We start from the raw sequence: 11107 nt of genomic DNA, 5'->3' as shown, positions 1-11107 counted from the left end.
ACTAGAACTTGGCTGGAAGTTATGTATGTTCATGTCACAATGGCTAAAATCATAGGGACTTGGGAAGGACAAAAGAGAAGCAATTCATATACATACTATAGGGGCTGGGAGATGTTCTTCCCAACCTTCCAAAGTGCATTTTCTTCTGACATAGTTATAGTTGGGTTCCTGATTGCAGGAACATGCAGGGTTTTCCCCCCTCCTTGTTCTCCTTGCACAAAAGTTAAATGAGGATATTTGGGTTGAATAAAAAAATATGGCTGTCCCACTTTGAACAGACAAGTCACTTATGTACACAGTTTATTTGCTGAGTTCTTATAATACAAAGGCATACAGATTGTTTCTATGGGGTCTTCCCTAGTACCGTTTAGACAAAGTCTTAATAAAGGTTCAGAACAGGTTTTGCTACGGCCTGAACTAATTCTAGCAGTTCTAGCCAGTTTTGAGTTTCCCTTGATTACTTTGGTCAGATCTGGCCTTTAAATTCACACAAATATTATGGCTTGGTCTATTGCAAATCTAGCCAGTTGGGTCTTTCCTCATGAGGTAGCTTGTACCACTCCAAAATTCCACTGTGAATCTGCAGCAAAGCCAAATTATTTGTGGCTCAACTCCATTTTGTCCAAAATATTAAAAATTGATTGATTACGATTTCGGTTTTTAAGTTGGCAAGAACTCTTGTTTCTGTTTGCTCCTAGGCTTCAGTGACATAGTTTTGTGTTCTCATGTTTTTAAATGGGAAAGGTGGCTTGATAACTTCAGTTTCCATAGCAGCTACTTGGGGGTTCCCCCCCCCCAGACAATCTGAAAATTTACATTAATTTGCTGATTCCATTGGGATGGATATGGGTGTTTTTGACTTTTTACAGATTTTTGCAATTGTGTCTACCTATGTAGTTTTCCAAGCTGATGGAAAGGGGTGACAGTAACAAGATATATATCTATTCCCCTTCCTCTTTTGCAAGGGATCAACTAGAGCACAAAGCAGTAGTGGTAATTTTAGCCGTTCAGTCTTGTCTGATTCTTGGAGACTTATAGGCAAGTGTTCTCCATGCTACCCTGTCAAACATAGCTTCCTTCAGTTGTTGGATATTCATCCTGGTATCAGTTTTGATTTTATCAAGCCAGTGTGTTCTTTGCTCACCCCTTCTTCTTGTTCCACTAACCATTCCTAACATCATTGACTTCTTCAATGAATTCACACTCACGAGGTGGCCAAAGTAAATCAGATGTAGTCTTGTGATTATGGCTCCTAGTGATGTTTCTGGTTTTACATGATTCAGTACCTCTCAGAGCACAAAGCACCACTTAATTGTTTCCTTCCCCAAAAGTCTGCTTGGTGAGTGGGAAAGGATATGCTCTTAACTTATTTTCTTCTCTTTTGTGGAGTGAGTGTGGTACAGCTCCAGATTAAAATTAGCATTTTCCCTCGGACACATTTTTTTTTTTTTTGCCATGGATATATTCTCATAGTCTTCCTGTCAATTCCTGTCCTTTGATTCCTATCTATATATGCAAAACTTTCATTTATCAATGGATTATTTATGATAAAAGCCATAGGATGACCCAAGAACTTCCAAGATTGCAATCAGTTTCCAGAGTTTTCTTTCCCTGCCCCACTTTAAATTGCACAGTAACTTAACATTGAAAGATTTTGTTGGGATGCTTCCCAAAGTCACTATAAGTCTGAAATTATTTGGTGAGACCCAAAGGGACTCAAAGTCTGTGGAGATTCTCAGGTATCTGGTTCATAGTTGTCTCAAAGGTGCTTTTTATTTCAAAAGGCAACTGGACTGTTTTTTCCTTGAGGAGGAGGAAGAAGAAAACACTTCTTATCAAAAAAGCTTTTGAAGAAAAAAAAAGCACCTTTGAGATACCAAAAAGGATTATTTTTGTTTGTTTCTGCTAAGAACATGATAGAATCAGGAAGATCTTGGATCAGAATCCTGTACTCTCTGTGATCTGTCGCTGACCCTTATTACAGCTACATTTTTTTTTCCCTACCCCAATCAACCAGTTCAGCAAAACTTTTTCCATCCTTGCATTTTGTCTTCTGTTCTTCAATTGCTTTTTTTTATTTCAGGCCTCAAGGCTTGTTGTACTCTGTAGTCAAATGCCAATTGCTTTCCCAGAACAATTAAACTCTATTCACACTGATAGAGCAGAGTAGAACAGTTCTGTGATGCAGCCAAAAAGAAAAAGAAAATGTATCCAATATCTCTGACAGCAAATATGTGAATGTAAACATGAGGACTATTAATACTTAGAAGCCTAGATCCTTGTAATTTTGAACAACTCTTTCTTGAATGTGTTTGAAAAACGGGTTTATTAGTAAATTTTGAACTAAATATATTTACTGAATTATTTTACATAGAATTGTTTATTTTGATTTTGATTCCATCTTTCCTTCAAGCACTCAAGGAGGCTTAGATGGGCTTTGCCTTCATTTGATCTATACAACAGTAATGCCTGTGATTAGGTTGGGCTGAGAAAGATTAGTTAGCATAAAATCACCAATGAGTTTCCATGGCTAAGGGCAGGCTTGAGCCTGGATTTTCTAGCCTTGATCAATCCACTGCTTTGATCACTGCATAAAATTATATAGGGGAAGGGACCATTTAGGATATAGTCAATCAATGTTTTGCTCAATCCAGGCACCCCTATTAAAGTGTCCCTACCAGGCAGCTGTTCAGCTTTTAGTTCAGGGGTTCTCAACCTTGGCAACTTTAAGACTTGTGGACTTCAACTCCCAGAATTCCACAAGTCTTAAAGTTGCCAAGGTTGAGAACCCCTGTTTTAGTTGAAAGCATCTGACAAGGGAGACTCCTCTAATTCTTTAGGTAACTTGATTCCACTGTTGTACTGTTGTTACTGTTAAGAAATGTTCTGCAAAGTTCAAGTAGAATGTTTTCCTAAAGCACTTTGCAACTAAAATTACGTGATGAAGATGTCATGAGCCAGTTTGGTCTAGTGGTGAAGGGACCAGGCTAGAAACCAGGAGACCATGAGTTGTTATTCCGCCTTAGGCATGAAAGCTGTCTGGATGACCTTGGCAGAAAGAATATCCAATCATTCTTTCTCATCCCAACCCACTTCACTGGGTTGTCGTTGAGGCAAAAATAGGAGGAGGAAGAAGCATTAGGTATGTTCGTCACGTTGAATTATTTATAAAAAATAATGAAGGTGGGATAAAAACAAAATAAATAAAACTAAAATACACTAAAACCAGAATTCTCTCAATGCTCTTGTACTGCTTGCCTGCCTAGCATTCCTGCACCCAGTCAACCAACTTCTGCCTAGCTTAAGACTAAGTATTTCTCAAACACCGAATCACTTCAAGCAGAATCCTGAAATTCATGAAAGCCTTATCTGCCTTAAGGCCGCTGTCCACCAGTCTTTAGGTTGGCAGAAATAGACTGTCTCCATTGGCCATCCCTAAGCTTCTTCCGATACTTGCACTCCTCTGACTCTCCTTTAAACTAAGAGGAGACTTTTGTATATCTTGAGATTACCCTTGGGTGGTGCTGGGACAAGGGTTGAGCACAACTTTAATAGGAATTCAGCTGAGTTTAACTTAACCCTCTCAAAGGCTGGGGACAAGATGAAAGCAACTTTGCAGGGACAAGGAAGATGAAGAATGTTACTAACCCATGTCTGTGCCATGTTTAGATGCAAATCTGGACACCTCCTCAAGCCTGGTTACCAGCTTAGAAAATTAAATCCTGATGGCTGGAGCCTGGTGCTGTTTTGGAACTGTTTATCTTCCCCGTCCAGAAAAAGGAAAGATTGGTTGCAATGAAAGAGACTATCCTGGCAAAGATACTTCAGAGGTTGAAACATATGCACAATTAACTCATGCAAAATATGATTCCCATTTTGGGAGACTTGGTTTTATGTAAATGTGTATAGAATTGGAACCTTAATTAGTCGATTAACCAATTGTCATAAATATGTATGTCATTTGGACAATAAGTGTAACCTGACCATAAAACTCTTCCCATGTAGTACAACAATACATTTAAGATGGGTTTGAACACCATTCTAGGCTAAAATCCGACTGACTGCTCTGTATTCAATGCAATGTGTTATTTTAGCCAGTATGATTTGTTTGTAGTTCAAAGTTATATAAACCCAGATACTTTGAATAATTCAATAAACTATGGTTAAGTAATCCACTGGTTCGTGTCTCTGAGCCTTGACTATTCATCTGGATCTGGCAGATCCTAATTTTGAGTGTCTCTAAGTTATTTTGTCTGCAAAAGGGCCTAGAATATCCTCCGCATAGGTCCAACATAGGTCTTGGAATTCACCACTGTCCAGTAAAATGTGGGATATCTGAGAAAATACTGCTGGTTGTCTGCCAGTGGACTGATAAGGGTGGATCAGTCACTCTGTTTTGCTGACCTTATCATGTAATCCCCAATGTGGGCTCTTAACATGTTCAGTCAACTCTTTCTTTCCTGACCCATCATCTGCTAAACAAAACGAAGTTTAGCATGTTGTGCAAACACAGTGTTGGTGTACAACTGGACAGCCAGCAGTAGAAGACTTCAACTTCTAAAATATCCTTTTGACTGACTCTGCACATACATAACTCTTTTCTCACTCTACAATGTTTATATTTCTGAGCAGTGGAAGGAAGGTACTGAATGTGTTTTTAATTCAGCAAAATATGGTGCATTTTAACTATGTTTCCTTGGAACTCTGGATATTTTCTTCCATTTAAAAGCAAAATAAACGAATGCAAGATGTTGGAGCAGAGATTGGCTTTATTCTCTCTCTCTCTTTCTATCTAGTGTATGTTTCTTCACCACCACTACCACGTCAGCTCTTGCACTGGGTAGCTCTTGCTGGGCTTCCCCAGAGATAGCTCATCTTGTGGCCCCAAGGCACTGGCTCCTTTTTGGGTGTGTGTGTAAAAATGAGGCTTCCAAAGATAAGGAAATTAGTTGAGACCATCCTTAGAGATTTCCATGTGGACTTGTGTCTGCTCTACAGGTTTATGCAGTGGTGGGATTCAAATATGTGAACAACATATTCTCTGTGGGGATGTCACTTCTGGAAGTCCGTTCTGGGCCTGGGCAACAAAAAATTAGTTACTGGTTCTGCCGAACTGGTGCAAACTGGCTGAATCCCACCACTGGGTTTATGCCTGTAGATAGAAAGAGGCAGAAAAAGAGACCGGCTCTATGTCATTTTCCTCTGGAGACAGAGAGGGCAGTCTGTAGAGTAAGGACAAATGCTTCTGGAAATTAATCGGGAAGACAAAAATGGAAACTGGCAAGATCTATGATGGGACTGAGGCTTTCCTCAGCTTTTCAGTCTAGTTTTCCATACGTGGGAGATTCTGTGTGCTTCGGCCCTAGCAGAGCACATTAGATCTGATCTCTTCTCTGTGTTGACTCTTTTTTTTTTTTTTTGGCAACCTTTAAGTCTAGCTCATCCCATATTTTTATCATCACATTTCTACACTGTCCATCTGACTTAAGTGATATGACAAACACCCATCTATCCTATCATTTCTCCTTCCCTTTAGAATTTAATTATTTCTTCATGCTGGTTTTTACTTGTCTCCTTCACTGAAGAAACAGAAATTTTAAATCAGATGCAAACTTTATAATAACCAATTTCCCCAAAGCAATGAAACGTTTGAATGCTGCTTGATCCATATTGTATTTGAACCCTGGCTCTCACTTTTCTTTGTGGGAAGTCACTGCAAACGTATTTGTCAACCGGAGAGGAGATGCACCTTACAAGAGAATTACAGCACAGATAACAACCTGTTATAATCTATCAACCCAGGCAATCTCAAAACCCCAAGAGTTGATTGAGTCCATTAGAAACTGCGCCAGACCACTGAACCACTAATTCAGGATAATATACTGGCTGCAAACCTTCAGCTTTTTAGAGTTTTTTTTCCAGCATTACTTGGAAGTATCAGGCATTGAACTTGGAAGCTTCTGTACACACAGCATGTGCTCTATTACTCCTCCTATTGTCATTATGAGGAGTTTCTTGGTTGTAAATAAGAGTGTAATCCTGGCACTAGTTTTTGGAATGAATGGAGTTTTCTTTCTGCCAATAGAAATGCAAACAATGATCCATTTCCCCTTAAATTACAACCATGAGTTTCAGTGGTAGCCAGAGGATGGCACTAATACAGCTGGGGTTGTAGTGATCTTGGACAAAATGTTGTCCAGGTTCTAAATGTAGATTCTCCAGGCACTCCACTATCCAAGCATTTTTTTTTTTTTTTTTTGAGAGGAAGAGCAAAGGGATGGGGAAGGCAGGCACAAATCACAAATGGAAGACAGGAAGAAAGTAATTCTTATGTGAAGCTTTAACTCTTTTAAACAAAAAAAATGTTTTGGAGGAATTTGGGGGCGTTCAAACTTGTAGGCCATGAATTTCTGTTCAGTTGTCCTGTTCTAGAGACATTAATGGTACAAACGTCCAGAATGAAATATTTCAATATTAGGATGATGGCAGCTTTGCATGTGCTGAATCCAAATGTCAATGCATTTCCCTAGATCCTGTTTCTCAGGGATGCCAGGTTGAAAGTGGTATGTGGGAAAAAAGCATGATTCTTTCTAAGATTTGTTGTTTTGCTTCTTCAGTTTTCCCCTTGCTTTGTTGTATCAGAAACTAAAGATAGCAAATTATATTCATTTCTGAAATTTTATATTCTTATTATTTATTTGTATCCCATATTTATTATTTTTACAAAAAAATCAAGCTAATGAACATATCCAACACACCTTTCTCCTCCTATTTGCCCCACAACAACAACTCTGTGAGGTAGATTGGGCTAAGAGAGAGTGACCGGCCCAAGGTCTACCCAGCTGGTTTTCATGGCTAAGGTGGGACTTGAACTTGCTGTCTCCTGGCTCAGTAACCTGGTGTCTCAATCACTAGACCAAACTGGCTTTTTTTCTGGTATGGTAATACATTATATCTGTATTCTTTTTATATATCCATGTGGTTTTGCTGAATCCAAATATGTTTAGCATTATGGAAGAAATTGTTCTATTTATTAATCAAATTTGTATAGCCACAAAAGTGATTCTGGGTGGCACACAATTTCTCATCAACTGTTTCTTGAAGCTTTAATGGCACTTCTCCTTGGGGGCTGCCAGAAGCCTTTCAGGGTTGGATGTAAGTCTGTGTTACAACTAATCGCTTCTGACATGCCAGTGACACCCCTGATGCTCTGATATTTCAGGTGTCAGCTCTCTTGGAAATCTGGGCCCAGCTATGGCTGAAGAGCTTTTGGAAACTCGAGCTCCTTGGGAAGGATGCATGGCTGGCTGTTGTCTTTGTTATTTCTGAAGCAAAGAATAAGCAGCCTATGACAGAGGTATCTTTCAGGCCTCAGAGCTTACATCATCTCATCTTGGGGAGGTGGTGGGGAGGGAAGAGTTTAATTGAATCTTGATGAAAATAAATGTGGGTTTCATTTACCAGAATGGCAGGGGGTAGAGTCTTTTTTTAATTATTAAACCCAAAACATCTGGAAAAAGCCTGATGAGAACCTTCAAGTCCTCTGACTGATTCCATTTATCCAGCATCTTCCCGGATCTTTCCAGATGACACTCAAAACATTGATGCTCGCTCCCACACAAAGGAAGAGGCTTTACGACACCTCCAACTTTGATAGAACCCTGATAATACAACATCTGTCTCCATGCAATATTGGAGGCAGGTTCTTTGTAGGATGAGGGCAATATTTGCATCAGAAAAAGATGGATGGGTGGGAGAATTACCTATTGCAACTGGAAAAAAAGTATGACCAGATATTTAATGTGCTTCCATGCTGAAAAGAAGACATACCAATAGCAATAGCATTTAGACTTATATACCACTTCACAGTGCTTTATGGCTTTACATGCTGGTAATAATGTTGCAAAACATTATTAATGAACCTATCCAGGATGATTGGTTTAGCTTATTACACTCTTTGATGGAAATCTTATTTCAGTGTTTTAGTCTTTGCTGTCATCCAAACATGTGAGTGTGAAGTTGCATTAAATCTGTAAGGTGTTATAGATATTCTTTGGGTTTTTGCTCCTGACATGGATTGCCAGTATCATTTTATGATGTAGTATTCATATACAGCAATAGTGAAAGTAAATTATAATAAAGCATAATGGAAAATAAGTAAAAACAGAAGATAAATAGGCTTACCCCATTAGTATTTGAGTAGAAGATTGCCATGATGTACCAGGTCTATAGATCTAATTAGGAAATTAAAAAAAAAAGAGGACAAAGAAGCCAATGATGGTGGCAAACCACTTCTATATTATTTCCATGACATCACCAGGAGTTAAGCTCAACTTGAAAAAGATGGGTTTTTTTTAATCTCCCGCAGCTGGTTTGCCCATTGCAACCACAGGTCCTTCCACCCTTTCAGTTTCACATCCCGCAAGTAAAAAATGCCACTTACCACTGCTGAGCAGCATTTAATTGTTCCATTTTGACTGTTGCTTATGCTTGCAGACTAATTGCTATGTGACTGAACTCAGACAGTCAGGCACCCTATTATTTGGATTTTTCTCTATTTGGATCTATATATGATTGTGATTTTCTCCTTCTCGATTCAAATAAACTCTTTTGCTTTTGGATAAGGACAACCACATGTGCAAGTGATTCTTTACCATGAAAAGAGGAACTGCAGAAGACTATTGCTGCATTATGGCAAGGCCTACGGATGCTGAACCAACATCATGGATGTGCCAATATTTACTGGTGCAGAGTACATCTTTGGAAATATCTTTCCCCCCTCTTTTAATGTTCAACTGAGAACTGCGTGCTGTCACTATTCTGTAACACTTCCTGTTAACAGGTTGCCAACAGATACAGAGGGTCTGCTTGCACTGGATATGAAGGCTCTTTATCTGCTTTGGATTTTAACACTGCAGACTTTGAGACTGCTACATGTGAGGAGCGGAAAATGTAATCCTGCTCCTTAGCCCCTTTTTACAACTTTATTTCTTTTTACCCAACCACATGCTTTTTAAAACAAAAACAAAAACCCTCCACTATCAGCATAGCTAAATGTCTATGGAGATTCTCAGTCATCCAGGTTATAGTTATCCCAAAAATGCTCTTTCATGAGGCAACTGGACTTTCTTGTTTTTCTTTTGAAGACATTTTTCTTCTCATCCAAGAAGCTTCTTCAGCTCCACTATCAGCAGTTTTTAACTTTCTAGTTATTGTACAGATTGAAACATATGTTATTATACATCTGGTTGAGGGAATGGATTAAGTCTTCCTGCGTATTGCAGTCCTAATCACCCCACATTTACTCTGAAATAAAAATGGAAACTGTGCAATATAAATGTTGCATCATGTAGTTTAGCCCTGAAAAATATTCATAATGATTAAGCATACATGCAAGGGGGTTCCAATCTGCCTTGAGTTGTCACCATGAGCAGGACCATCACAGCAGTCTGAAAGAAGAGGATGCCTTAACTCAGAAAAGTCTTGACACCCCAATTGAAGCATCAGAGTTGGACAGTTTGATTTGGCCATCATTTCAATCTAATAGAAAGGAATATTTCTGCATAGGCTGCTCTTTTAGTGTTTGGGCTCAAGCAAGATGACTGCTCCAACCTGGCATTTTGGAAGAGAATGCTATTTTGATTCAGTGCTTTATATCAAAGGGGCACCTGATTGAAAGCAGTGTGAAATCAAAGTGACTCTTTAGAGTTCTATACAACCTTAGCAATTAATTAATTCTAAAGCAGCTAAAGAGAGTTCACTCTTAATTTCCTCCAGAGTGGTCACATAAGAATAAAAGAAAATTATCTGCATAAAATATGCACATAATATGCACAATATAGGTATTGCTACAAAGTTAGAAACTACAACTCATGGGAATAATGCCACCAAAATGTTAAGGAGCTGCACAGGAGCCCTTTTTTAAGAATGAATGAATGAATGAATGAATGATGAATGAATGAATGAATGAATGAGAGATCATGCTAAAAACATGCCATTCATGCGCAAATGCATATTTCTTTCATTGCTACTTATTTGGGGACTGAGCGTGTTTAACCAAGTGACCACAGATTAAGATTTGCTTCTTTCCTACTATTTCCAATTTTTTCACTTGCAAGAAGAAATGTATTACAGCCTTCCACTCAAGTTATCTCAATGTTTTGAAATAACATTGCATTTTCCAAATAATTAAATGAAAGAAGCATTAAATGTGCAGGGCACTTTCCTCTGCACAAAAATATGCTCTAGTAACTCATTTTTTAATGTCCTTTTCCTTCTCATATCTCCAACTCCTAACTGAAGCAGCTTGAAGGCTTCCTTAGCTGTTCCAGCTTTAATGTATTTTTTCCTCTCTTTTTCAGACATTCTTAGGTCAACTCACCTTGGAATTGAGGGAGAAAATAGGGAGTGCTACAAATGCCATCTTGAGCTCCTGAATGAAAGGCAGCATATCAATCAATCATAGAGGTAAAAACAGAGTAAACAAACCCCTCCCTTTTTAAAACCCTGTAGTTCCTACTCAGGGTAGAATTGGGGCAACTGGCTGGAGCTGAGCATTTGCTGGCTGGACGCCCTTTCTGATGCCTATGCAGAGTTTGCAGCAGATATTTTTTCTTTGCACCTTAGGAAAAAAACATCTGCCAGTACCTCTCTTCAACTTCCTGAATGGGAAGTGAGTGTCTTCACCACTAGGCCACCACACTGCTCTAGCAACCATGAATAATATCTTGCCTGCTTCATTGATAACTGCTGCTCGTGGAGTAGAGTTGGGACCTGACCATCTCCTCTTGGCCATCATCTTTAGGGTCTTCTCCAGGTACAGCCCTCCTTCTGTAATCACTGGTCTTTGAGCTTGGCTTGTAAGAGAAGCTGAATACCTCACTTCTGCCTTCATAATGCCAGTCTGCCTGCCTGCCTCGCACAGGTAGTTTATAAACACAAGTTGAGCCATGTTTTAAAACAGCTCTAAAACAGTGTTCAGAAATATCCTAGAGGGACAGTTCCCAGGCACAGAAGAATAATACAAGGTGAAGCAAGATGAAAGTCTTTTGATGTTCCTTCTTCATTCAGTCCCTCATCCACTCTTGTGACATGTCAGTGAGGGTAC

The 11107-nt window shown here is 39.1% G+C and overlaps 1 long non-coding RNA gene across 1 annotated transcript; it reads left to right on the top strand.

The window, feature by feature from the left end:
* The first annotated feature begins 7271 nt into the window (after positions 1-7271).
* On the top strand, positions 7272-10806 carry LOC120303896. Its single transcript, XR_005555552.1, has 3 exons — positions 7272-7357; positions 10362-10467; positions 10627-10806. It is a non-coding gene; the product is annotated as an uncharacterized LOC120303896 (long non-coding RNA).
* The last annotated feature ends 301 nt before the right edge of the window (positions 10807-11107 follow it).

The sequence above is a fragment of the Crotalus tigris genome, unplaced genomic scaffold, assembly GCF_016545835.1.
Source record: "Crotalus tigris isolate CLP2741 ecotype Arizona unplaced genomic scaffold, ASM1654583v1 scf7180000017625.6296891, whole genome shotgun sequence".
Lineage (NCBI taxonomy): Eukaryota > Metazoa > Chordata > Lepidosauria > Squamata > Viperidae > Crotalus > Crotalus tigris.
The sequence above is the reverse complement of the archived record's forward strand: the minus strand, read 5'-3'. Positions and strand labels throughout refer to the sequence as shown.